Source organism: Lepisosteus oculatus, chromosome 9 (assembly GCF_040954835.1).
Source record: "Lepisosteus oculatus isolate fLepOcu1 chromosome 9, fLepOcu1.hap2, whole genome shotgun sequence".
NCBI lineage: Eukaryota > Metazoa > Chordata > Actinopteri > Semionotiformes > Lepisosteidae > Lepisosteus > Lepisosteus oculatus.
Genome location: NC_090704.1, coordinates 35,121,709 through 35,148,464, shown reverse-complemented (window position 1 = coordinate 35,148,464; position 26,756 = coordinate 35,121,709). Strand labels below are relative to the sequence as shown.

The window sequence follows — 26,756 nt, the reverse complement described above, 5'->3', positions numbered from 1 at the left end:
ACGTAACATTTAAGACTATGCCCACCTTTTTCACATTGGTGTCAATCATATTAAACATTATACATGAAAGCGTATTTAAAAAGGCTTATTAGAAAATATTAAGCTCATTGGTAAATTCTTTGTTTTAACCATATGTTATGAGGCATCTTATAAAGAACTAATACATTATTAGTTCTTTATTGCTGAAATACAACTTGGTACATTAGTTAACAATGTGTAATGTTTGCCTCATAAGTAATACCCTGCATTTCTCATGACTTTTTTTTTACCTGTATTTCTGTCCTGCAGTCCCAAGCAGTCTTCTTTACATCTCCAATCAAACAATCATCTTGTAATCATCATGTTACTTTAGTGATCTGCATTTGTCATACTGATACTACTAATTACATCCATTAGCACATTGATTAAGAAAGTGATGTACACAGCTACTGACATTTATTTAATTAGGCATCCCTGTGTTAGTAATACGTCTGATTCATTAGTCTTGAGAATGTGTAAATAAATTATTGAGGTTCTTTTATTTACCAGGATCACTCACAATATGCTATTGTATTGTATAAGATATTGTTTCCTAGGACTGCTGCTTTAGGAGATTTCTCCTTTTCAGCACTGATTCCCAAACGTTTTACATCCCATTTGATTGTATTTTTCTGATCATGTTTAGTAGTTTCAGTTTGAAAGTTTTTTGGTTGCTAACCAAGTGTAAAAATTCTGTATATTATTTACCAAGATATTCCTGGTGGGGGCTACTATGAGGGAGTTAAGTTAGTTTTCTACTCTGCTAAGAAACCTTGATTTCTGTAGTTAAAATGTCAAAATGCCTGAACAGTAGGTTTTTAAACACTATTGAATCTGAACAGTAAGTTTCAATAAGGCCTTTAAGGTCCTCTGTTGTCAGAGGCAGAAACGAAATCACTGTTCTTCCAGTTAACCTTGTCAGTGGGATTCAATCTAGTTGCCCCCACCTCATCTTTAAAAACTCCTGCCCCAGCAGATAGTCACTATGACAGAGTGAAGTGATTAACCCTGGGATGATTTTCCTTCTCTGTGACTTGTGGAGTTACCCATAGACACCCTGCGCTCCCCGTGAGACTGCTTCTGTCTCCACGGCGACTGTACAAAATGCCAGTAGTTTATCTATAGTGAAGAGTAAAGTGGCACACTGGAGCAGGCCTCGACAATGAGGATTTCCAAGGTGTGCTCTTTCAGTACCTTGCTTTTCTGTTTCCACGTTCTGTCTGCCTGTATTTACAACTGTGTCTGGAGAGACTCTCAGAAACTCAAAGAACAAATGGGTAACAGATCAACAGAGACAAAAACAGACAAAAACTTCCTTTCATTGAATCAGGTGATTTTCCAAATCCAGCATTTCCTTTTTTTTCCTTATAAACATTTAATGTTTTCTGTTTTGATAAGATGTAGATGATATATGGTATATGATATATTTTCTAACTCTCAAAAAACTTTTAAAATTTTATTATTTTGTTGTGTTGCAAGGTCAAAAGTAAAAGCTCCATTATGTTTTGAGTCGTTGTTAAACTTCTTCAAAAAAATGTTTCCACCAATGTAATGTTCTGGAAAAAGAAGGAATGTCTATAATGTTTCTGAACACAGTTTAATGGTGTAGCATTCTAATTCAATTATTTCCTGAGATTTACACCCTTTTGATCTTACTTTACTGTTAGATCAAGTTTTCCAGAGTGTGACATTGACATCCTGTCTCCCACTGGCCCAATAATTAAATTCACAAAATTCGAGTGTAACCAGAAGAATGCTCCACAGCCTGGACATAAAATTCCTGATTAAAGTAACACTGTTTTTATTGTTTCCCAGTATTTTCAAGATGAAGACATACTGTAGAAGAATATATATAAACACTCAGATCTTTTTCAAGCATAGTATCATTCAGTTCAGGATCACCCATGGGATATGCATGGATTGCACCAACTTCCTTTGTCATGTTAAAATTCATTTGCCAAATGTCTGCTTAAACCTAGATTTTGTCTTTTCTTTGCTGAATAATAAACTATTCTGTATTTAAAACCTTTATATCACCTTGAACATTGTTTCTTGCGCCCACTCCCATACCACACACATTTTCCCTCCCTGTCCCTGACTATCGATGTGTATCTAAACAAATACTGCAGTAATGAATGTTTGTATTATGCTTCAATAGAGCCGATTTACTAATAGGTAGATTTTGGGGGTGCTGCTTGTCTGTACACCTTTGTAGAGACCTTAAAAAACAAACTTAGAAATATTTTTCATGCAGAGATGTAGGGATCCCTAGAGACAGTGCTGGGGGTCCCCAGAAACAGAAGAAAAGCATTTTACCTCAAGCCCAGTGGTGTGAGTAAATTTAAATTTCCCCAGAGTATCAAAATAACAGCTTTTTTGTATGTTCTTTATTCTGAGTTCATGTTTAAAATGGGGGTCAATATGTTTTGAAATGGGTCTTTTTCAGCACGATTGACAGTGGTTTAAACCTACACAAGACTAGAGATCTTACGGATACAGAGGAGTTTGTGACTTTCTCTGATGTGAACCTTCGGTTTTTCCGCAGTCCCATTCTCCCTCTGCCAGAGCTCAGCCCCAGACCCAGCTATTTTACTTTATCCTGGGACAGAAGCTTTACGTTTTGATGATGATGCTCTGTGAAACTAATTATGTTTTCCAAGATGGGGAAGGCGATTATCTCATTATCGTGACAGATCAACTTTTCAGAGGGGGGCCGCCAAGGCACTTGTGAATGCAAATTGATGTCCTGGGGAGTGGAGGGGAGAGAGTACATGGACGTTCCTCCTGCCCACAACCACAAAGCTGTCTGTTGCTCCTGTCCAATCCATCATCAGGTCTGGTAGCTGTCCCAGTGATGTGTACTGCATCTGCAATAGGCTTTAACATTGCATAAACATCTACAGTCATTGTAAGCTAGTATATCTGACATATGTACAGTACTTTACTGTGAATATGTCATGCTCCAAAAGCCTGTCCTTGTCTTTCTGGGTATTACTGTACAGACATCGACCATAGCATACCACATGTTTCTGAGGACGTTTCATTTAAATTATGAGTAGAATTTACTAAACTTCACGTGGGAAATTCATGATGCTGATACACCATGACTTGTCTTTACCAGGGACCATTTAGAAAATCCTGCGAGTTGGTTTTAGTCATCAGTGCCAAGGGTGATGACCATTAGGTACAGCACAGTGTAGCTGGATTGATAGACTGAGTTTCTCAATGAATCCCTGCAGTTTCCCGTTGCACTCATCGACAAGAACAGGCTGTAATTGCTAAAGATTTCTGTGTTGATAGATATTACAGTCAATCTGTGTGTGCATACTGACAGTTTTCAGCTTTTACCTTTCTGTCTATGCATTAATGGTTCTTGAAGGAAGTTCTTCTAGGAATATGATACTGGTGGGATTTTATATGGATAATGCACAAACCTCTACGTAGGTCAACAGCATCTAATAAACATTGACATCTCAAAAATGCATATTAACATTGTGCATTGCACGATTCCCTGGTAGAAGAATTACCTGGGTGGATTCTGCGGTTTCCTAGTACACAACTCAAGCAATTAAGCTGACTATCAATTCGCCAGTTGCTGGCGAACAAGGTAACAAGATATAAAACATAGAGATTGAAAACTTTGAAAAAGATAATGTTTTGGACATCTCTTAAGACTGCTCATCGTCAGTTACAATCTCAGCTAGTCCCCTTTCTCTCATTAGGATAACATTCAGAATGCTAAGACCTCTTGAACATATCGATCTGGCTTTACTAAAAAACACAGTGGCTATTGTCTTAACACTGAGGAGCCTGGCTTTTGTAAAATCATTACATGAGACAGCTTATAATTAATAATCCCCCATGAAGGGTTTATATAGTTAGTACCAAAATTAAACCTCAAGAACATTAGTGTGACAAGCGACAGAAATGTATCCATTTAATCACAACTATTCTACTTTGTTATTGTGACTAACATTTTATTCAGTTGTACTAGAGAAAGAATTGTGAGAAGATTTTGACAAAGTGTACCCTTAAACTTACATGGAAAATATAGATAGATTTCATGACTAACAGGATAATATGTGTATATCTGCGTGCATTTCAACTCTGTAAATGCCATTTAACTATATAACTAGTTTTGTCCTATGATGGAATTGTGTCCCATCCAGGGTAGTGGCTCCCCTTGCACCTCAGTAACCAACTTGCCACTAATTAAGGTCCAAAGGTCCAAAGTGGTGGAAGGAAAGCATTGTGGGATCACACATCCAAACTGACAATAAAATGAACTAAATATGATGGGTGCCATTTTCACTGTAGAAGAATATTAACCTCAATGGACATTTGGATAGTCCTCTAGTTCAAACGCAATCATGGAACTGTCTCCTTTTAATTTCCAAGTTCTAGTTTTTCAGATCTCTCCTATGGACACTGTGTTTCATCTCCCTATTTGCTGTAATATAGTTTATCATGATTTTTTTTTTATCTTTGTGCCATTTGTAATTTTTTCTTGACCATTATGGATTTAACATTTTGATTTTACAATAAGTTATTGTTTTTTATACATTCAACTTTGAATAATGCATTAGCTAAATCATAATTGTTAATAATACTTCTGATAAGTACTGTATGTTTTAACCATACACTGTAGAAATATGACTTATTTTATGTGATATATTCCAATATATATCATATACTGTATGTACATCACATATACAGTATGTCATACTGTATATTGTATATTAGATAACATACACATACTATAAATGTTAATTTATAAAATATTTGTATTGCTGTCTTCATCCCTAAAAGAGATTTTTTTCACAATGGCAGCTCAGATATTGTCTCTTATAAAATTAAGCAAGCAGGCAAATAATCAGTATCAGTTTTCAGAATTACCCCTTTTTTTGTACAACAGGGATGCATTAACAATGTTCTTCAATGCATCCCTGTTGTAAACAGGGGTATTGCAGTGTGAGTGTAAGGTACCACAATGAAAGTCTAGATGTTATTTCAGCTGCTTCCACGTTTTCTTCAAATGAGCTCTGGCGGTCAGGTTCCCTGAAAGAGAGTGTCCAATCCATTAATCTAATGCTGACTTAAACAGCCGAGTGAGAGCCTGCAAACTTGGCATTTGTAAAGAAGCTTTCTGTTTCTCTTGCCAGTCTTATTCTTCTATGAACAATGATCCGTGCTGCCCTGTTCATTTTTTAATAAGCTTTTTTGACCATAGTGACATTAGAAGTAATTATATTTGGATGCCTTTTATTTAAAATTGATTACATGGAGGTTTATAAACCTCGCAGTCCCGCATGCTTTCTTTTGCACCTCATATGAACATGAGATGGATGTGGATATTTCTGGTTGTTTTTTGAGTAAACATAAAAAAAATAGAAAGGTTACAACTGAAGGAAGGTTATTCAGTCCACCTAGCCCTTTAGGTAGTTAATGGCTGAATATTCATCCAGCTAATTCTTGAGAGATACCAGGTCATTTGTTTCATCAGTATGGAATGTTGATATGGACTCCCACAGTTCTTTGTGAAAATTGTCTCTTTGAGGACTGAAGACCTCTCTTTTTAGTGCTAAGAGGTAAACACATAACAGTTATTAACTGAAGTAAGTTTTTATTCATTTATACTTTAGTACCAGCTCCTACACTGATAACAACCATGCTTGTTGTGCACATATAAAGTGAGATTTGCACAGCTTAGCATGTGTGGTGTGTGTGTGTGAGAGAGAAAAAGGATTTATAACAACAGGAAAGAAGTGAGCGTACCTGTATGTGTGCTGGAGCGTTTGGCTTCTTTTTCAGCCAGCGTCTTCAAACCTGAACTAATTGAAACACATAAATAAGACTCTCTCTCCCTCTGCCACTCCCCCTTCTCCTCAAGGGCTTGCCAGGGATGCTAGAATCACAGGGAGGCTTGATTGGAATGCAACAGCGCTCCAGCAATCAGCTCGCACAAAATGTTCCATGCAATAGACGTCTGCTCTGCTACTTCATCACCCTGTCATTCTTCCTTTAAAGCAAAAGCTCCCCAAGGTCACCCCCTTCTTCCACAAGGCCGTTTTAAGGGGCTCTGGCACATGCCCTGCCTGGCCCTGTGGGAAGGGCAGGGGGTGTAGTTATTCACTAAATCATGTCTTAATTGCCATGTGAAAAATTCAATTAAGGAGGTAAATGCAGCTGAGGGTGAGGCAGTGAAGTAGCATTTATCATCTTGTTGACCGTTGTCCAGCCTGGTAGAATTAAAAGCCACAATTGTGGTCAGGTTACCCCACAATTCAGAGCGGGTGTTAGGGGTGGGATAAAAGAGTGGGATATACAGTAATTATTAAACAAAGTCTTGGAATATGAAATTGATAAACGTTATTGAGAGCTTAATTAAGCCTGAAGGCCCATTACATTCTAGTGGTGACCCATGGAGTCAGTGATCGTAGGCAATGAACCCAGTTGCGCATAAAGGTAAATCCTGACACAGGTGATAACCACATTTAGACAATTTGCTCTTTTAAGCTTTTCTTTTCAGGAAAGTTGTTCTTTCCCGGAGCTTACCTTCACACTCCCTGATGAACACTGAAAAGACTTTCAGCCCTGTTCTTTGTATAGCCTTTAAAAAAATGTTGAATTGGATAAAAAGCAATTGTGAAAGGAAGCAGAGAAAATCTTGCAATTTAGGCAGTCAGTCAAGTTCAATCAGCTTCAGCTGCCCTAAACCCCAAATCATTTTTGATCTTATTTACTCACGTGAGAAATTATAAATACCATATGTAATCCGCTTGTCTCCCTCACATTATTCCCTGGCATCCCTCCTCCAACTCATTTCCACCTCTGCAGCTGCCCCTTGGTCACTCCTCACTCTGCAGGGGAGTCCCAGCCTCCTGGTCTTCTAGCCAGGAGGATGGCCCTCAACAAAAGTGGGTTACATCACAATTTACTGTAACTAAAGCACTGGATAAACACTCTCAAGAGTTGGGTGTTGTTATTCCTACTGACCTGTCCATTGTTTTTGTTTCAGTGCTCAGTCTCTCATCCGGGCAGTGGAAACCTCCAGAAAGCTGACTCTCACACTTGTTGTGAGTTACAGTACCTGCTCTGGGGAACATTCAGTCGTCTGCGGTTTCCTCACCTTCCTCTAGGTCACTCCCCCTCTTCTCGTTGAGAATTAATAGCAGGGCTGCATTGTCACATCTAATTAGTTGTCATGAACCCTGTTTTCCATTTTCCCATTTTAATACACCTTCGGAATGTCCTTTCACTTCAGTAAATAGCCTTGGCTTGAACAACATAAGAACAAAAAGGCGAATTAAGTCTTTTTAATTACTAAAAGTATTTTTTCCCCGATGACCTCAATCAAACTAGTCTTACATAACTGTTGGTTCTGGGTGACCTTTTTACAAATCTAGCTTTAGATCCAGTAATACTCTCAACCAGATTTTTCCTGCTCACTTTCAATGTTTCTCAGCTGTGTTTTCTGTCCCATTAAACCTCTGGTCTGGAAACTGAAATGTCAGAAAATGCAAAAAAAAAGATGAATGGGAAAGATGATGTGTGTGTGTCAAATCAGTCTCTCATCAGAACAGGCAGGATTGATTTGTCTGCTTGCTCCACAGCAAAGAGCACACATGAGAGTACACCACTGTGATCACAACACAGCTTAGTTGTCCAGAACTAAATAGATTCGTTTTAAAAAGCTGACCAGTTTTGTTGATGAGAAAGAAGGCCTGGCTAAGACCTAATATTGGAAATAATACTCATTTGATACAACTAGTTCATAAAAGAGAAAACCAGTGTTTGCTTAGCAGTGAACAATAGAAAGGATGGAAAGGAGTTTACAAGGAAGTCTATTTGCTCACAAAGTGGTGTCTGTCTGGACAGACAGGTTGTTTAATTAGACTTAGATAGAACAGACTTTCTGACTATTTTACCTAGAGAAACTGATCAGTACTAATATACTGTATCAAATTTTTCATATTGCATGTTGAGCCCTATGGTCCAGACAACCATCCATTCTAATGCTTTATCCAGGGGTGTGGGGGAGCCAGAGCCTATCCTGGCAAGCAATGGGCACAAGGCAGGGTACCTTGGATGAGATGCCAGTCTGGTCCAGACATCCCTTGTCCAATCCAGAGCCATTTGCTGACTGAGAAGAACTCAGAGCTTCTGGAATTGATTAGGCTTCAGTGGACATGTATCTCCTTGGCATTCAGCTTTACAGCTCCCCCTGGGACTTTCTAGGCATTTGAGAGTTCACAGTTTTTCCTGCTATAGGCAGGTCACACCTCTAGTTGAGGTAAAATCCCCTGTATCATGAGCCCCTGGCTCTTTAAGAGTGGAAAAAAGCAACAGATAATAGAGTGTATAGCATACACTGTCGTTGTTGCTTTATGCTGCTAGAAAGATGAAAATAATTTTAAAACGTGCCTTCTATTATATTGATTAAGCAGCTAAGAAATAATTTGGAATGAAAGCAAGAACACACTGGGGTTAAAAATACAAGGGCTTTGAAGGTTGATTATACACATTGAAGAATAGTAATGTTGGCCAGCCTTATAAGAGACTATATGACTAAAAGCTTTTCTTGCTTTTTAGACACAGCAGTTGGTGATCTTGTATTTAGAACAGTCCTGCCTTAATATTTTGTGTTTCTAAAACTACAGCATTCATTTTGCGTTAGAAAAAATGTAATACAAAAAATGTTCCTCTACTAACAGTATTTTGAGTGTAGTCTTAAGTGATTGTTTGTTAATTGCTACATGACATTAAGCTTTTCATCATGTGGCCTATAAAATGGATATTTAATATAATCAAAAGTGCAGCTTGGTGCTTTTTATCTGTAGGGCTCCAGTGTCATTGTATTTCTTGACAATTCAATAAAGAGAATAGCTCTCTCATGCTTCGCATACCTGGCTGAATCTACTGACTTGGAAAGGTTAAAAAGGCTGTCTTTGGCATTGTGCTTCATTATGCGTCGTTCTCCTGCACACGTGAGCAGTATCGATCAGGCTTGCGGGAGGACATTGTCACCGAGGTTACACTTTTCTCCCCTCCCCCGTCACTTGTGTGTTAATCTATAAGATTTCTTTAACAGCCAGGAGACTCAATCACTTCCACCTCTCCATAAATCTGCTGCTTTGTTCCTATAATTATCTTGAAGAATCAAGCCACAAATCTGCCCTCCCCATTCCATAAAGGCTCATCGGTCACCTATGTGACAAAATTAACTCTTTGCCCTTCTCATTATTGGAGGCACATAATCCTAATTTGACCTCTGGATTCAAGATCCAAGGTAGGTGCGCCCCTGGAATATCACTGAAGACAACACCATACAGTACCTGACTAATGTAGTGCTTTAGTTTATCTTAAAGTTTTACATGTAGCAATTGGATAGAAAATCACCTACTAAAATAAACTACTGAGTTACTGATATGTCTTGTATGAAGACTGCTGAGTGGTCCATTATCCCCCTGGAAATTTGAGAACATCTGGCTATCAACATCACAGCGTGTTGCAGTTGAAAATGTAAATGGGACTGGAGATGAACTGACCTGTTTCTCTCCTGCCTGTGGCCTCCTTTTGGAAGCAGGCTTACTTCCCTTCAGCTCTCATTATAAACTGATATTCCTCCTTCACTATGTCTAGACAGAAAAAGCAGCAGACAGCGGCCCTATGTGTTGGTGTCAAAGCCACGTGGCCTGCTTTTTTGGCTAGCCTTGGGCCTCACTCTTTCTGTCTTACAGCTGAAAGCGTGTGACTACATTACCCTCTGCATTCCAGATGTTGTTAATCTCTTTTGTCTTCCCTACAAACTCACATGCTCACACACTAGAGACACAGATACTTCACCCCTGAGCCTTTTTCCCCTTGTGTTCGTTTAGTGAGTTGAGCTCACAAGAGTGTTCCCCGCTGTTTAGAAGGTCCTGCATGTATGTAACACAGCCAGTATGTAACACAGCCAGTCAGTTTTGATATGAAGTACAAGTGTTGTCCCCACTGCATTGCTCTGACAGACACCAATGGCTTTTCATTCCTCACCCTTAATTCTGGCTTTGACATAATTAAGATAAATTAGAACAACTGTGACCTTAACATTGTGAGAAAGAAAGTAAGCCTTATTGGAAAGTTAGACCATAGAAAAATATCAGTACAGAGCCTGAACGAAAATGATGTTACAGAGCATTGCAGTTTTACAGGGTGGAAAATTATTCAGCAGGAGCTTAAGAAAGTGGAAGTTACCAGACAGAGCAAAATGAGAGCATGAAGAAATTCAAATTTAAAAAAAGCTCGTATTAACCTCTGCGAAAGAGACACAAATACAACAATTCTAAGTGTTCTGTTGGTTACAGTTCACATTTTTAGTAGCCTACCCTTCTCTAGTCCAGCAGTTAATACACCTGGTGAGAAAAGAACGCCAGCTTGCATTTGAAAACATACTGTAGCATATTTAATAACAACTTTGGGTGTAGGGTATTGAAGGGCAAGCATTCACTCAAATATGCATGCATGTTGTAATTTGAAGAACTACAGCCTGCCCAACCCAGGCATGGATGGGGAGGGCATGCAAACTCCACTTGGAAGGAACTAGTTTCGAACCCAGGAGCCACACACCAAAGATTCCACCGATTATGCCATTCTTTGCAATACCCAAATACCCATGATTATATTAAATATATGCTGCTCCATTCCAGGCTGCGGCAGATATTGTGGTACTTGATGTATCGGAAGCACGTTTTCAATGCGATACTTTTGCTAATGAGCTCTCCTTGTGCTCTGGTCTGTGAAAAAGAACAGAACAGCTGCATGGCACTTTTTTCCAGATTCTAATTTTGCTTCTTTCTATCCCCTTTATACATGCCTCTCAGCTGTACTGTGAAGCAATCAATACTGCTCTTTCCCTTTGCATATCAGCACCCATGTTCTGGGGTGCAGTTTGCAGGTTTTTGCTTCAAGGACAGATTGCGGCTCTTGTAGGATGGCTGTAAATTCATGTATAGAGAGAGATGAAAATAGAGGGTTAACAAGTACCCCTTATGCACCAGTTCTTTTGTTGTCAGTCGGATACTGTAGGTACAGTATGCTTATCTGGTCTATAATAAACACTTTCTAGATTTTAAGATTCATCCTCTCTACATGTAAAGTGTTCTCTAACATTTCATGTTATTGTTACCGCACATCATATAGCATACCGTACAGGAGAAATGTGGGATTTTGCCTTCTTACCTTATAATTTATTCCTTTTTTCCTTGTTTTTTGGGTGCCCCTTTTCACACGTTTTCAGTAATGACTCAGTCTATTGTGACCGGGGAATCAAGGAGCACAAAGCAGGATACATCCTGGAGGCAAGTCCATGTTAAGGCACATACAATACACACTCTCACATCTAGGGCAATTTAGAGATGCCAGTTAACCTCAGCAGTATGTCTTTGGATGTTGGTAGCATCCATGCTGGGAATAAACTTAATCACTGAGGAAACTGGAGAAAAACCATGTGGACTATGGAGTGAACATGCAAACTCCAAACAGAAGGTACCCTGGACCAGAATTGAACCCAGGGCCCAAGAACTAGGAGGTAGCAGTCCTTACCTGCACTTTGCCTTCTTTTTTCATTTCATATCATTTTCCAATAGCTGTGTTTCTAAGAGCATAACGCAGGAAATATTATTTCTTTCAATGTCTATTAGATTCCATTCTTTTATTTCTGCATTCTGCTGCAATTGAGCACAAATCCTCACCTTTAATATTTAAGACTTGGAATTAACTTAGACCAGAACAGGACTTGAGCTGAGTTTCCTGAAAATGTTGTTTGTTCTGCATTGGCCATGGGTTCTTAAAATAAAAGGTAAGAATTCTCAGTTAAAGGAAGTTTATTCCAACTTTCCATGTGGATATAAACCTGATTTCCAATAAACAAAATGCCTAGCCATTCATCTAAGAACAAACAACACATCAACGCCCAGGTAGATGTGATGTAAACCCTTTCCACCAATTACAAGAGTGATAATGTGCCGTTTCTACTTTTTACAAAAGGCAGGAACATTCATAATCTTGTTACTGTACTTGTGTTGAAGTGATGACTCAATCATACCTTCTTGAAAGCAGAAAGCAGATCTCACTGATCTCGTCAAAATAATGTGTTTCGTGCAGAACTGCATAAAACAATCAGGAATGAAATTCACATCAATGGCAAAATTCACTGTAACCACAGAAATTACTGTGTTTTTGCTGGAAACCAAAATATCTAACTTCTTTATTCCTTTGATTTGGTTTTACACTTTTCAGACTTCTCTATTTAATCTGGGTTTGTAGTGAATGTTTTCAATCCTTTATTTAATGGTTTTATTTATTTAATGTGTTGTAATTAAAACAGCATTTTGTTGCTTCATTTGCTTTGACCAGAACAGAAATGCAGGCCACACATCACAGCTGTGATGGCCAAGGTTGATGAAACTCACAGCATTATGAATTGATTTCCATCCTTTTCATGCTTTGTCCTAAAGTGAATTAAAACAAATTGCATGAAATCTCTCTATTGCACGAATGTCCCTCATTCAAAACATGCTAATTACTGAATTCCTTGATATGATGGCTTATTCTAAAGTTTATGAAGGATGATGCAATGCAAGCTCTCCATGTTTCTTTAATCACAAAGACCTCTGTATTTATCTTAAATACACAACATTGTAGATATCTTCTCTAGATATGTACTATCTGTATTCTTGTTAACTGTTTGTCAGTAACACAATCTACCCTCTGCAACATAGACATTCAATTTCTGCTCTGATAAATATCTGTGTTGTAAGAACAAATGGCTCCAGACCTTAACAGTCCATTATAAATTATATCAGTCTTGTCATGGGCTTGGGGAGTGTGAAGATCTCTATACTTTATCACTTTAATGAAAACGTGTGCAGGGGGTGAGGGGTAGGATGAAGTGGAAGGCTATTTGCTGCTTGATTTATCTATCAGAAGCCCAGTCCTAATTCCATTGTGCTCCAGTGGCTGTGACTGTATAGCATGGGCAATTGCAGAGGCCATCATGAAAGTCATGCAGATACTGTAATCACACCCCAGCACATACCGTACATATGCACGGGGACTGTAGGCATTTTAATTTAGAGTCCATTGAAAGTGTAATTTCCTGTGTGGTAGGCAACATGGCAATGAAGTGGCATTGGCAGTATAATGTTGTCCATGCAAATTCTCTTACCAAAGAAGCAGCCTCATCCTTCAATGAACGGGAACAGATGTTAATCTCTGTAAATCAAGAGAAGCATCAATTACATTGAGATGTTAATGAAATTATAGTACAGGCTTGTCAAGCCTAAATATACTGTAGATCACAGAGCAGCAACCCCACCTTGATCTCTTTAATGTACGGCTCCAATCGGAAGCACTGACACCCCCAGTCTCAGATCCGTTACTTCACAATACCTTAACAACCAATCGCATGGACAAGTAAGATTCTGGCCAACCTTGAAGAAGCATCTTTACAAACATAAGTAATGTTTAGGAGACAATATATATCGCACTCAACAAATCAGCAAGTGATATTGAGGTTCATAGAGGCTGCCAGTACTGTGTGTACAGTATGTGAGTAAGAGCAAGTTGTGATAAGAACCAGAGGAAATGGCAAATTCACAAGGTTAAATACAGCTGAAGAGATTATCATTCATTAAGATTCATGATTCAAGAGTATGATTCAGCTGAAAAGCCTGAGTAAAGAGCTTTGATGCTCCTCCATCCACCCATTTTCTAAACCCCTTTATCTAGGACAAGGTCATGAAGGAGCAAGAGCCTAACCCAGCAGGCAATGGGCACAAGGCAACCATTTTTAACCAAATTTACAGTAACCAATTAGCCTAGCAGTATGTATTTGGAATCTGGGAGGAAAATGGATCACTGCTCCTACTCAGCACTCATATGCAGTAGTGACACGGCACCCCGGTAGCTTTTTAGTAGTTAGTAATCAATTCTTTAGAAGATAATCTCCCAGTATTATTCAACTTCTTTACCTCACCTTGGCATAATAAATCAAGGCGCTTCCCCAATTGTGATTCTATTTGAAGCAGGTGGATACACTGAGAATGGCAGAGTGGCTAAACTATGTCATTTACGGTGCCAACTTGAAGTGGGAAACCACTGGCAGAAAGCCTGCTGGGTTCCTCCTAGGTGACTGCGACCCTCCTCTTGTCAAGAAACTCGAGTGACCAGATGGTTCCATAGGTCGCTACTCTGACAAGAAAGTTCAGGTTTTACAACTCCCTATCCCAGAGCGTCAGGCACAGTACCTGCGTATGGAATGTAATGGAACAGACAGTAACGTGACCTGGCCCATCTCATGGTGCCTGGGTGATTATCTAAGTTTTCTTCTCCCTCACACAGACAAACACAGGTAGGTGTCATATGTCACTGTCAAATGATCGATCAAAGCTTGAAAGATTTTTATTTAGAACCACAAATTCTTTTTTACACTTCACTGGATGTGGACTAATTGATAGTTTGTTTCTCACGGCTCGGTTTGCTGACCCTACAACAGTACATTGGGGAGAATGAGGAAGTGCAAGCAGACTGCGCTGGCCTGCCCAACCTTTCGATTGCTAGTTTTGTAACATGTCACAGCTGAACACAGGCCTGCACTGGAGGTGCTTGGAGGAGTGGTGTGTTGTCTGATCGTGCCTTCAGTGGCACACAGGCGAACATGCATCACCACATGGGGAATCCCAGCCACAGTTGGATAGTGACATAAACCAGGCTTGAACCCATGATCGCAGTCCTCAGCTGGTGCGTGGGCCCAAAGCCTTTACCACATACAGTATGGGCCCATGAAAATCAGAGTCTTTAACATGTGCATCATAAGCAGCCATGCCTTCTTGGTGCCAGAAGTGAAGATACTTAATACTCTGTATGTTTGGTGTTGATTTAAAAATGATATACAGTACCCTCCTTTGAATGAGTAAGCAGTCATTGCCTCTCTGATAGATCACATTTTGGCAAAATATGTTCATTGCAATAATATATGTAATTATCATCAATAATTGTTTTAAATATTGTAGTTGTAATTATTGTACACTGCGTACATCTCCATTCTGTTGAAAAGAATGCTAGTGAAAACAAATGCACAAATACTGTATTGTATATCAGTTGGCAAGATGCAAGAGTGCAATGCAGGTTAAATGGGATCTAGGATTAGTGATCATGTGTAATCTGTACTGAACTAACGGTTCTTAGTGTTTTTAATTATTAAAACATAATAAGCTAAAAAGAGTATCACATGTTAAAATGCCTGTTAAAACAAGTCTAATGATAATAGTTCTCTTCTTTACTAATGATTTTCCAAACTTCAGTCAATATTCCATCCGCCTGTTGTAGTGAGGCTCTTGCTACCAGACTGCTGAGTACAGAGCAACAGGTATTTTATGTGACATATTCCAGCTCTTCCTTTGGTATTCGCTTCCCATCTGTGAGATACAGTCTTGAGTTAAACTAGACTACATCTACTGTTGGTAGAGGTTGGTTTATTGGCTTCTGGGAAAATTGGTCCTGGTGGGAGTGTGTCTAGTGTCCCATTCAGGTGTTTCCTGCCTTTCACCCGTTGCTTGCTGGGATAGGCTCCTGCTCCCCTACAACCCTGTATAAAGTAGTTAGAAAATGGCTGGATGGTTTGGCTTTTTTGTTGCCACTTTTTGTTTTATTTTGTAGTGCCCAGGGATGGTCCCCCTGAATGCCCCTATGAAAATACAGAATATGATTTGATTGATGGATATCATTATCTTCAAATGTTTTAACTGACATTGCTGAAAGACCGTGCTAAAAGCTCTCGCAGCTCCTCATTCAAGCTTCTCTTCGATTCTTTCACCCTTTTGATCTGATTGTCTTGATTCCTGAATCTGCAAGGACCAGTCCTTTTCTGTTCATCTGCAGCAATATGTGTATCAGAGCCTGGAGGATGGAGCTGTGATAGTCCATTATACACTGACGGAGAAAAAGAGTGAATCTAATTAAAGTATTTAAAATATAGTGCCCGAGGAGAACTGTGACCAGGGCTGCTTCTGTGGTCGCTTCATAGCAGGAGTTGCTGTATTTTTTCAAATGATTTAATGTATAATCAGGGAAGGAGAAACTTGAAATGCATTACAAAATGTGACAGTTTGGTCAAATTAGGGCATGTCAGAACTGTCAGGACTCGGAGAGCAACACATTACTGAGGAAATAAGATTAGGAGACATTCTATACTTTATGCCACGAAGTCTAAGAGACTGCAGTGGCACTTTTTGAGAAAGGAAATTTAGAGCAATGTTTACTTTTTCAGGGAAGGAAAAAAAAAATTAGACGAATATGAAAAATACATTATTTGCTTATGCAGTTCACTACCTGGATGCTGTTAACATTTCAAAGCTGTACTGGCCAGTTCAGATGTTACAGAATCAGAGTTCCCTAGGTCAAACAAATGTTTCTGCTTGTAGGCCTCTCCTTTATGATCTCCTCAAAACCTGAAACCTCACCATTTCAGAACATGGATCTATCTGTAAGCCTTTCGACCTCATTGAATCCACACACATTCAAGATTCTCTACAAAGTGATCTCTTTCATTCATTCTTTCTTTAAGCAGCAATGACGTGAAGATAGAACATCTTTTAATCCATTTTTATTACGTTTAACATCTGGCTCTGGGCTAAGTGATAGGCAGAATACCAAGCAAGAATCTGCAGTACAGTATGCTCTGGCATAGAGTAGCAGTCAGTTAACCCAGCCACCCTCTGCTCCCTCAAGGACAAATGCCATACGAAACACTGGGCGATCAGTTAATGGCTAAAGCTGCATGCAGTATACTACATCTGTGCTGGATGCAGAAACCAGAGAGTGGATTCCCCCGTTGTCCTCTGTGTCTGTGAACATGATTTCTGACTTTCTAAGGGCAATATTGGCTGTTGTGGAGTAGCGAACTAAAGCGACTAAAGGAGAAATAGAAGCAGGAGCAGGTCTACAGCAGATGAAATACACAATAGTTCTACGTTACATCTAGTATACTGTATGTTTTATTGTCCACACATTAAACTGAAGGAAAGGGCTGAAGGTATTTTAGACTAAAAGCTGCTTTTTCTGTGACAATTTCTGCCAAACATGGCCCTTTCTGACCCAAGCATCAATAACACAAAAATAGAGTGTAAGTAAAGTGGTCTTTTGCAGCTAAAACAAAAAAAAGTGCTTCCCTGGTGAGCCCAAAAGTATAAGGCTCTATGTGCACTAAACGTTACCCTGATACTATTACACCATTTTAGAAAATAATAGATGTGTATCAGATACTGTATTATTTAAGTGCTGGATTGAACTAGGAGCTCTATTGATGCACTAAATTAGTTTAGCCTACTTGTCTAAGCTACGAAATTAGCTTACCTCTATGTTGTTCCACTTCATTTACTTAAGCCATATTTACAACATTATCCTACCTCCCTGCATTCTGATAACACAGTAGAAATAATAACAATAATGATTAGACATAATTATAGGAACATGTGGCCTTGAGCGTTTATCATTTTTTAAAACAAGCGATTCTGCAGTGATAAAATGCTTATTTTTGTTTTCACCTGGAAAATGAAGGAGTGTTTGGATTCTTATGTGCGGGTATGTTTAATTTCCATTTACAGGAGACAGATGCCTGCAGTGTATGTAAAAAGATATGTTAAGAAGATATGTAAAAAGGAGTAGAATTTAAAAAAACATCAAAAAGGGGCAATTTAGAGAAGCTCACCATAACATTTTAAACAAGAGAATACAATAATTTGTGTATTTATTGTACCGTCTTATCATTATTGTTCATAAAATGTCTAATTAATTTTTATTCAATTAATTTTAAATGTTTAAATGAGGAGAATTTTTATTAGATCAAATAGCCTCTGATCGACTTAACGACCTACTGCGAGTAATTCTATTCTTGGAGTAGCTTTGTGAATTAAGTGTTGTAATTTAGTTAAAGGAATTACTGTACAATAAATTAGTCACATATAAATAATGCTGGACTATAACCCACAGCTCCACATGCAATACTGGATTATGCTTTTACCCTTGCACTTCATCGATTAGTTGATACATCATTTTTTTAAAAGGATACAGTATGTCAGCAGTAATAAATTAGCTTCTTCCAGCATTACTTCCAAGATGTGAAATGTTATTGTGCACTATATGACAGAGTTCGTAGGTATGCCTCAAGTGTATGAATTTTGCTCAACCAATCACAAGGCTGGATTAAGGCACTTTAATCACAGATGAATGGTTTGATGTGTTTGGCCCCATGCTGCACTGTTTGGCACAGGTGTGCAGACTCACTTGGCCAGGGCCCAGGACTGTTTTGTCGTGGGCTAACAGGTCAGAACGGAGATTTGTTTACAGAAGTAGGAGTGGAAGCTTGTGCAGCTTGCAACTGGCACCAGGCCTGGTTCGTGTTGGCACCACTTCACATTACCTCTGCAGAGTCCAACACACTGAACTAAATAAGACAAAACATCTAAATGCATTGCAACCCAGCTGGCTACGTGATCAAGTGGCAGGAGATGCACAAAACTGTGGCGAAACAAATTCGATTTCAGAGGCATCTGGCAGCACTCCTTGGCTCAATGCATTTTTTTGGTGGCTTATCAATAGGCGTGTGGAAATGTTTCCAGCCAATCTTTGGCTCAAACTTGGTATCGGATCAATAATCAGTGTGGTGATTTGCTGTATAGCTGTGAACCTCTGAGGAACACGTTAGCTGTTGCTGAATGGTTTTAATGCAATGCAAAAGATACATTTTGATTTTGTTTTTTAACTTTGATTTCTGTGCATCAGTTGGGTACCATACCCCTATGTGGCTGTAGTTTAACTAGGTTGTGCCGTTATGTAACATAAATGTAACAAATGTAACACAAATGTCATGTTGAAAGAAACATTTAACCAAACCCCATCCTCTGTGAATGAAAAAGAACCTAATACACTTTCTCCAGTAAACTGTGTTCTCTCCAATGCCTGAATGTTTTTTTTTTTGTTTGTATCTGATGATGGCCTTTATCCAAAAACCTTTTTATTGTATACATTTTATGGATTTTTATACTTATACTTAATTTTTACTTCTCATTGTCTATACCATATTTTATCATAACGTACAATAGTTAGGGAACAGCATATTGTAGTGGATGAGCTTCTGAACCCATTTCTATAAGGTTATGGGTTCACGTCCTCACTCTTGTACCCATGACTGAGGTACTTTCCCCCAGTGGTCAGCATTTCTGGTGGGTAATTCCTGTAATGGACAAATGTCCCATCCCAGTGCTCTCTGTTTTGTGTTATCTTTGGAAACCAGGAAGAACTCCAGGCTGATAAGCTACTTTGTCTGGGATATAGACTTTACATCTTCCTGCCTTTAGTTGCTGTTGGTAATGTTAATAGAGCTGTGTCTAAGTGGGTTTTTGTACTGTACCACAGAAGTGTTCCTTTCCCTGCCGTTAGGTTAAACCAATTCCGACAATTACCCTCAGTCTTCAGTATGAACTTGTATTTTAGAATTTCTCAGAGCTGCGATCTTTATAAGCTTGTTTCTAGTAGAAAGAATTAAACACAGCTTCTGGCATTTATAAAATAAGATGAAAGCATGTTAGGTGGTTTAAAAAACCTCTTATTGTTTTCCAGAAATCCAATTTGTTTCCTACTGTTGTTATCTCGGGAGCCAGCAACTCTTATTTTCCTGAAGTATAGGAAAAAGGAGCACGTGGGTTACCTGGCACGTTTTAAAGATCAAGATAAAGAATGTTCTCTGAAAATAGCTAAGCAGCAATGAAATGATTGCTGATATGCATCGCTTTTGAAGGAACAGGAAAACAATATCACAAATGCCAAAACAGCAAGTTGCTGTTTTGACTCTGTGGGTTATGGGACAATAAATTTGAACTTAACTTACTGCATGAGAAAATGAAGAACTATTCATATTAATTTACAGAATGTCTGATGGAATGATTTCATTTCAAGATAATAAAACAAATAATTAATGTTTATAAAGTGTCAGTTTTATAAGCTGCAAGCCAGATTCACATTTGTAATAAGCAAAGCTATATGCAGTATACTGTAAAGTGACATGGTTAGCACTGCTGCCTCGCAGCTCTGGGGGACTGGGATTAATGCTGGACCTGGGGTGCTCTCTGCATGGAGTCTATGTTCTCTTTGTCTTTGCTTGGGTTCCCTCCAGGTCCTCCATAGACATACTGGTAGGTTAATTGGCTTAATTGTGAGTGTGTACGCGTCTGTGTCTGTGTGTGCCCTGTGAGCGACTGGCGTCCCATCCAGGTTGTACCCCTTCTTGTGCCTGTTGCTTGCCTAAACAGGTTCTGATTCCCCCTTGACCCTGAATTGGATGAATTGGGAAAAAATGGATGAATGGATACTGTACAAGAATTAACCATATTTTTTGTGACAGAGACACTTATTTTTCTATTTCTTTTTGCTTTGTGAGACTTCTAGTGTTAAAGAGGTCTATAGAAAGAACATGCGCTTCACCTGATACAGTATTTTAACTCTACTGTCATGACCACTGAGGCTGAGAGACATCTTAGCACTTTCACAGGAACAGGGAGGATTAGGTTTTTCATCAAAACTTGTGAAAACAAGCCAGCAATTATCTGTATATGGTGGGTGGCAATGGTGGAGAGGCTTTCTTTTTTTAGTTTTTGAGTTAAATTACACTGAAGTCTAATGACAAGCCTCTTAGAAGCCATGATTGAGAGTTGGTACCAATCAATAAGGCATCTCATCCCGAGTTACGTCCTTGGTATCCAACTGAAAAATGGTTTCTCTTAAAACGCATAAATAAGGACAAGGAGAGAGTCATCGCATGGCGAGAACTGCCTACTCTGACCTTCAGGGAGCTGGTGAGAGTGTTCATTACTGTAACCCACCACAATATTGCTCTTCAAATAGGGCCGCTTCTGTAGGCGATCTGAAGGTGAGCTGGGACACTTGCATTTAAATTACCAATAATCTCACCCCCCCACACCTTAAAGCTGCTGAGCAATTATACATCCATTTAGGGGGCATGGGGGACATCTGGACCATCACCATGGTAACAGGCTTGACACTAATTTGAAGAGGGTCACTAATGAGTCATCAAAAAGAGCAGAAAACGTGGTGACAATAAAAGATTATTGTACAGTATGCACAAACACCTCATACTGTCTGGCTTCTATTTCTTTTCAGTAACAGCGTCACATTCTCGAATGTTTTTGTTTCCCTCACAGTCTCAAGGGGACTCACAACAGTGACATTTATCTCAGCGGTTCTTGAAAACTTTGGCGCAGACCCTCTCATATTTAGACTATCATCTGCTAGGAAGTGTACTGAAAAAATATTAGCCTTGTAGTAAATTCTCATCAAAGTCATCATCATTAGCTAAACATCGTATTTAATTTGACAGTGGTCGTGAGAAATTGGCTCTGATAAGTGTCACTTCTAACTTGGCTATTTCATTGTGCTTGTGTGTCAAACAGAGTGAATAATTTAAACAGTAAAATCTGCAGTTTCCCATATAAAAAAGTAGGAGGTGGCTAACTTTAAGGGTATTAATCTTCTTCAGTTTAGCCAGTGGTGCTAATGGCACTGCTCTGTATTAAGCCATAATTCAGCAGGGGGTGTGTATTACAGTAGTAATGGAGAAATGAAAGCAAAACGAAAACAATTTTCTAAACAAAAGTACATTTAACCAGACCAGGCATAATTTTAATGTCAACCTATTTTACCCTGAATGGTAAGCAAACACATTGGTGTCAAAAGGTATTGACTGAAAAAATCTAATTTGAAAAGAATTATTTTAATGGTATTTAAATAAAATTCATTACATTATAAATTCCGAATCTGACTGTTCCAATTCTTAATCAGCTGACTGCTACAGCCCTCTCACTTACAGTATACCAGATGGTGACAACTCATAAACATCCCCTGTGAGCACATGTTTACGCTTGAATAGATGGCTGACCAAAGTGTCAGAGTTACAGTAGTACCGCCAGCCCAGAGGTGCCAAGCAGAACACAGGTGACGCTGTTGCAAGGTAAGACAAGGCCACTCAGGCATCTTTCATTCAAAATGGAACCCGGAACACACCTGAATAACAAGGCCAAAGCTGTGTTTTGGGCAGTTCTTCGTGGAGCTGCTCATGAGCTCTCTTTGGTAACTTTTGTTTGTCTCCGGAACTACTTTGAAGGTTTCACTTTCATCTCAGCTGCTTCTAGAAAAACTCTATGGAAGAAGAAAAGAGCAATTCAATTCCTAGCTTTCCTGCCACGAGACATTCTAATTAGATAACGGACAGAGATTAGAGACCCCTCGACTCAAACCATTGCTAATTGATAGTGCAGAGACAGCGTGGAGTGTTGGTCTGGGAATAGGATGTGTCTGTCAGCGGTGAGTGACAAGAAGCCGTCACTACCAGCTTGTCCTTTTCCTCACCGCATCCTTGATATAACCCCTCAATCCCAGGTGAGGAAGGGGTCAGCCGTTGCTGCAGTTAATAAAATTTGAAAGTATTATCTTCTACAAAGAAGATTCAGTAGGAGTTTATTGTTCTTAAAATTAACTTGGAGAATGATTTATGTTCTTGCAGATTTGGAAAGGCTATCTCTCACACCAGTTTGAAGAGCTCTTTGTAGCTGATTTGAGTCAGACTCTTCAAGAGGGCCTTGGTTCTTATCTGGATAACCAACTGTCATCCTGCCTTGACATTACTCTATTCTAGTCTTCTCAGTCATAGTCCAACTGTATCAGCCTGCTGTACACTCTCAGGTACATACTCTAGTTAACTATCAGTTAACCTAATATTATGGTTCATTTGAATTCTCTTGTTTCAGCTCTTAAACATTTTGGAGATTTCACTTTTAACATTTCATTTGTATTTTGGTGTTTGAAAACACCAACTTGCACATGGAAAAAGAGTCTGATTTCTGATAGGGGTTTAATTAAGTAAAGAGCTCAGTTGGAACAACAATAAATACAGCAGTTTGTGGACCTCCAGGGCTAGGACTACCATTCAATACTTACAGACTTTGAATAAAAATGATCTCTAAAATTCTCTCTGTACTGACTTTTAATTTAGGGGGTTCCAAGCTGTGGGTTGCACAGTTCTGGGTGATCTGCTATCACGCTCTTTGTACACTTAAAACCTTGATTCTATAGATTTTGTCAGAGAAGATTCTTAAGGTACTGTATGTACAGTATGAGTGTATAGGTGAGCAATGTATAAATGTTATTCTTATAATGTTTAATCCATTCAGGGACAGTGGACTGGTGGACAAAAACCAACAGATGTTTTAAATTGAAACTCTTAATGACTCTTAATTGTTTTATGTTAATGAAGCGAGATGCTTCTGGGAAAGGAATGACTTCACAACTGAACTGAAAGATTATATTGTCAGAAGTACAGAATGCTGAAATGGATGTGTAATATTTAACATAACAATCCTCCACATCTTCACTGCGTCCTCATTATGCTTTGTGATAATAACAGATGCAACTACTGTAAATTATGTTGTGGGTAATCAAATTCAAAAGTTTGTTAAGAGCTGATCTGTCCTAGTTTAATGTGTCCCCAAACACATTCCTATCAGGCCCTACATGGTGAAAAACACAAAGTCACTACAAACTGAGGTATTTATACCTGCTCTGTTTTGTGCCTGGTAATTATACTTGAAACAAGACTGGCTGTTGTAACAGGCAATTGAGTTAATACTGGGAATCCAGAACCATGCTATTAGAGAACTGTAAAGTTGTCAAAGTCAGACCAACCAGATAGAGTGCAATTTTAACCAATCTGCAGCCTCTGAAAAGCAATTTAATAGAACTGACTTTTAGCTCTTTTTTTAACACTGTTCTGTTTGGCATGGAACATCAATTAATAATGAAAAAAAGAAATGACTATTTCCAACAGAAACTTTCCAAGTGTCAAGTTCTCCTATGATCAAAAGGTATGAAAACATAGGAAGAAAACTGTACTGAACTCAAGCTAATAAGCCTGATCAGCTTTGGCCCAGATGGTTATTTGTCTTTGTAGAGTTGAGGATCACAGGGAGCACATTTTCTGCATCCTGGCCACACATCATGAACATAATTGTAGGAATTGTTCTCCGTTAATCAAAGCTAACAGGTGCAATTTGTTCAGAGCTAAATGACAAAGTCCTGTGCCCCCTTGAGTAATCAGTTTTCAGAGACAAAAAGTATAGCAGGAGTGTAACGTCCATGTTCTAGCAACACCTGCTACCAAATAAATATCAAGGAACACTCAGAAACAGACAAATTGATTGCTTACCCTAACCTGCCAGCAGAGAGAGAGATGGCTAGGCTAACTTCATATCTACTGTAAAATTTGTTTAAATTCAGAGGTTGATGAAACTCTCGTGAAAAAAGACTGAGTATAAAATCCTGTGTCCATCCATCTGCCATGGAAACGTTTTACAGTACTTTAATGCATAGAAAGGATAGATAAGCATTTTAGGGCACTTCACAGGAGGAAACAATTATCTGATGAAAAGCAAAGAAAAAGAGAGGTGTTTTTGATTCTACCACACACTTGCTATGATGTATTTAAACTGTGCCAGCCAGCAATGATGTCTTGCTTCATTATTTGGTTTGGGATGTGGTTAAGCATGTGCTTCCTTTGAAAGATAAGAAAACGTCCTTTTCATAGGGTGCCAGCAATTAAGATCAAGGATGTCATGATTCAACCCATTGCTGAGATATGCTGCCATTTTCCCTTCATGTCGTCTTTTGTTCTTGGAGAGCAAGATCCTGAACTGACACAATCCTCCCGTATTGCACTGAATTTAAAAACACTAGCCTTGATACAACACCAAGTCAAAATTGGAGCCGACACAGACAAAGTACCTTGCTGATTTGTCCCGGTGCATCATGCTGAGTCCACCACAAGTTTATTTCAATATATTTGATGGTACATCTTGTTAATGCATCAGGGCTGTGTAGAAGTAACAGGACATATAATTTAACAATTGATTTTTAAATGTGGTGTACTCAATGGGGAGATGAATGATTATCAGATCTATGCTAGTAAAACACATTAAACTTCACTATACTCTAAAAGATATTTTAATCTTTAATAAGAAAGAATATTTCTAAATGAGCTAAAGTCCCCCATGATTGTACTAATTTCCTGCTAATGGATACAATCTACCATTTTAATTACGGCTGTAATTGAGGATGACTTGCCAGAGTCAAGCAGTACTAAAATCAGGTTTTAGTGTGAATAAATACCTCTTAATGTTTCATGTAAAAATCCTTAGCCAGATACATCACAGACGCTGGTGCCACTACCATCTCTCATGGAAGTTCCCACAGACTGTGTCCTGGCACTGAGGTGCAGTGGTTAGCAGCACAATTGCTTGTTTTTTGTAATAACAATGCATAAAGTATTGCATCATGTTATATACATTCTTTTATTTAAACAATGTCAAATTAATTTAATCACTGCTCAGTACATGAACTTCAAATCTGAAATCTATTAAAGTGAAGTCTGTTAAACCAAGGGTTTACTATAATGTTTATTATGAGATTATGTGACATACTATAATATTATTGGCAAACATTATTCAGATGTTTGAAACTTGCAGTTTTTGAAGGCAAAATTACACACTGAAAACAATCAAATCCGTTCAAACTGATGTATGCAACTATGATTCCGGAAAAGCCCAGTACAGTAAGTAAGGTATGGATGAATCAATCAAATGATCAATCAAATAAATATTTATTTGATTGATGAATCAATCAAATAAATAATAATACACTGTATATCAAAAACCTTGCATTGAAAAACTGTGTTCAAAAAGTTACCCAAAATGACTCTGTGACAGAGGAGCCTGTCATGAAGTACAGGTAGCACAGGAAATACACTATTCATACACTTTCCGTTGAGCGTTTGCTAGATAAGTTCTTGATGGTGTACACTCAGGGCTTGACTAGTAACTGCTATTACTTAATTTCATATACATTCACATAATTAAACACCGGTATGAGTGAGTATTGAGGTGTGAATTGTATTGAGAGGGCATTCTGAAAATGGATGATACTCACTGCTTGTTTGGTGTTGGGACTTCAAGGGTGGATAAGCCTATGGTGGCCTCAGAAGGCCAAACCTAAACCCACTTCTCAAGGTTTATTTATGGAGATGGAGAAAACCACATGCATGTGAAGGGAGGGAAATGTTATTGTTTGTATTGCTTATTTTCTGTATTGTTTATTTGAACCAGGATCAAAAGAACTGTGTTTTTAAGATATGCGATGTTCTTTGGTTAGAAAGGAATTCATTATGAATGTATAATTTGTGAAATTATTATGAATTGGAGAAATGGTTTGTTCCAGAGGGGGAGGGGCTTACAAGCTATTTAAGCTGGCTCCTCAGCCTAAGAGGGAGTTGTTGTTAGTGATTGGTGAGTCCGGTAGTGTGACTTAAATCAGAGAGAAAGTAATAAGAAATGGAAGATTTGTCTTTATTTGAAGAATTATTTTTGTTCCTTTTTGGGGTTTTGTTTCTGGGTGTGTGGGACTGGGAGCACTTTAAATAAACTGCATTTATTTTGCTTGAGTGCTTTGCAGTGGGGCCATTCTTTTATAAAAGGGACTTACTTTGGCCTTCCTCAGGCCATTGTGTGACAGACTTAAAATTGTCCAAAATGCTTAAAGTGGCAGTTTCCAGTCTTTTAAAAGTACCTACTGTGAAACTG

At 38.6% G+C, this 26,756-nt stretch overlaps 1 long non-coding RNA gene across 2 annotated transcripts; it reads right to left on the bottom strand.

Moving 5' to 3' along the window:
- Positions 1–13,225: 13,225 nt before the first annotated feature.
- Positions 13,226–26,146, bottom strand: LOC107078494 (uncharacterized). 2 transcript variants are annotated; one of them, XR_001479418.2, is made up of 4 exons: positions 26,107–26,146; positions 24,907–24,994; positions 22,135–22,269; positions 13,226–13,272 (listed from the first exon to the last, which is right to left on the bottom strand). It is a non-coding gene; the product is annotated as an uncharacterized lncRNA (long non-coding RNA). The 2 variants fall into 2 exon arrangements; XR_001479417.2 differs by lacking the exon at positions 13,226–13,272 and having other exon boundaries at positions 21,904–22,269.
- Between the last annotated feature and the right edge of the window lie 610 nt (positions 26,147–26,756).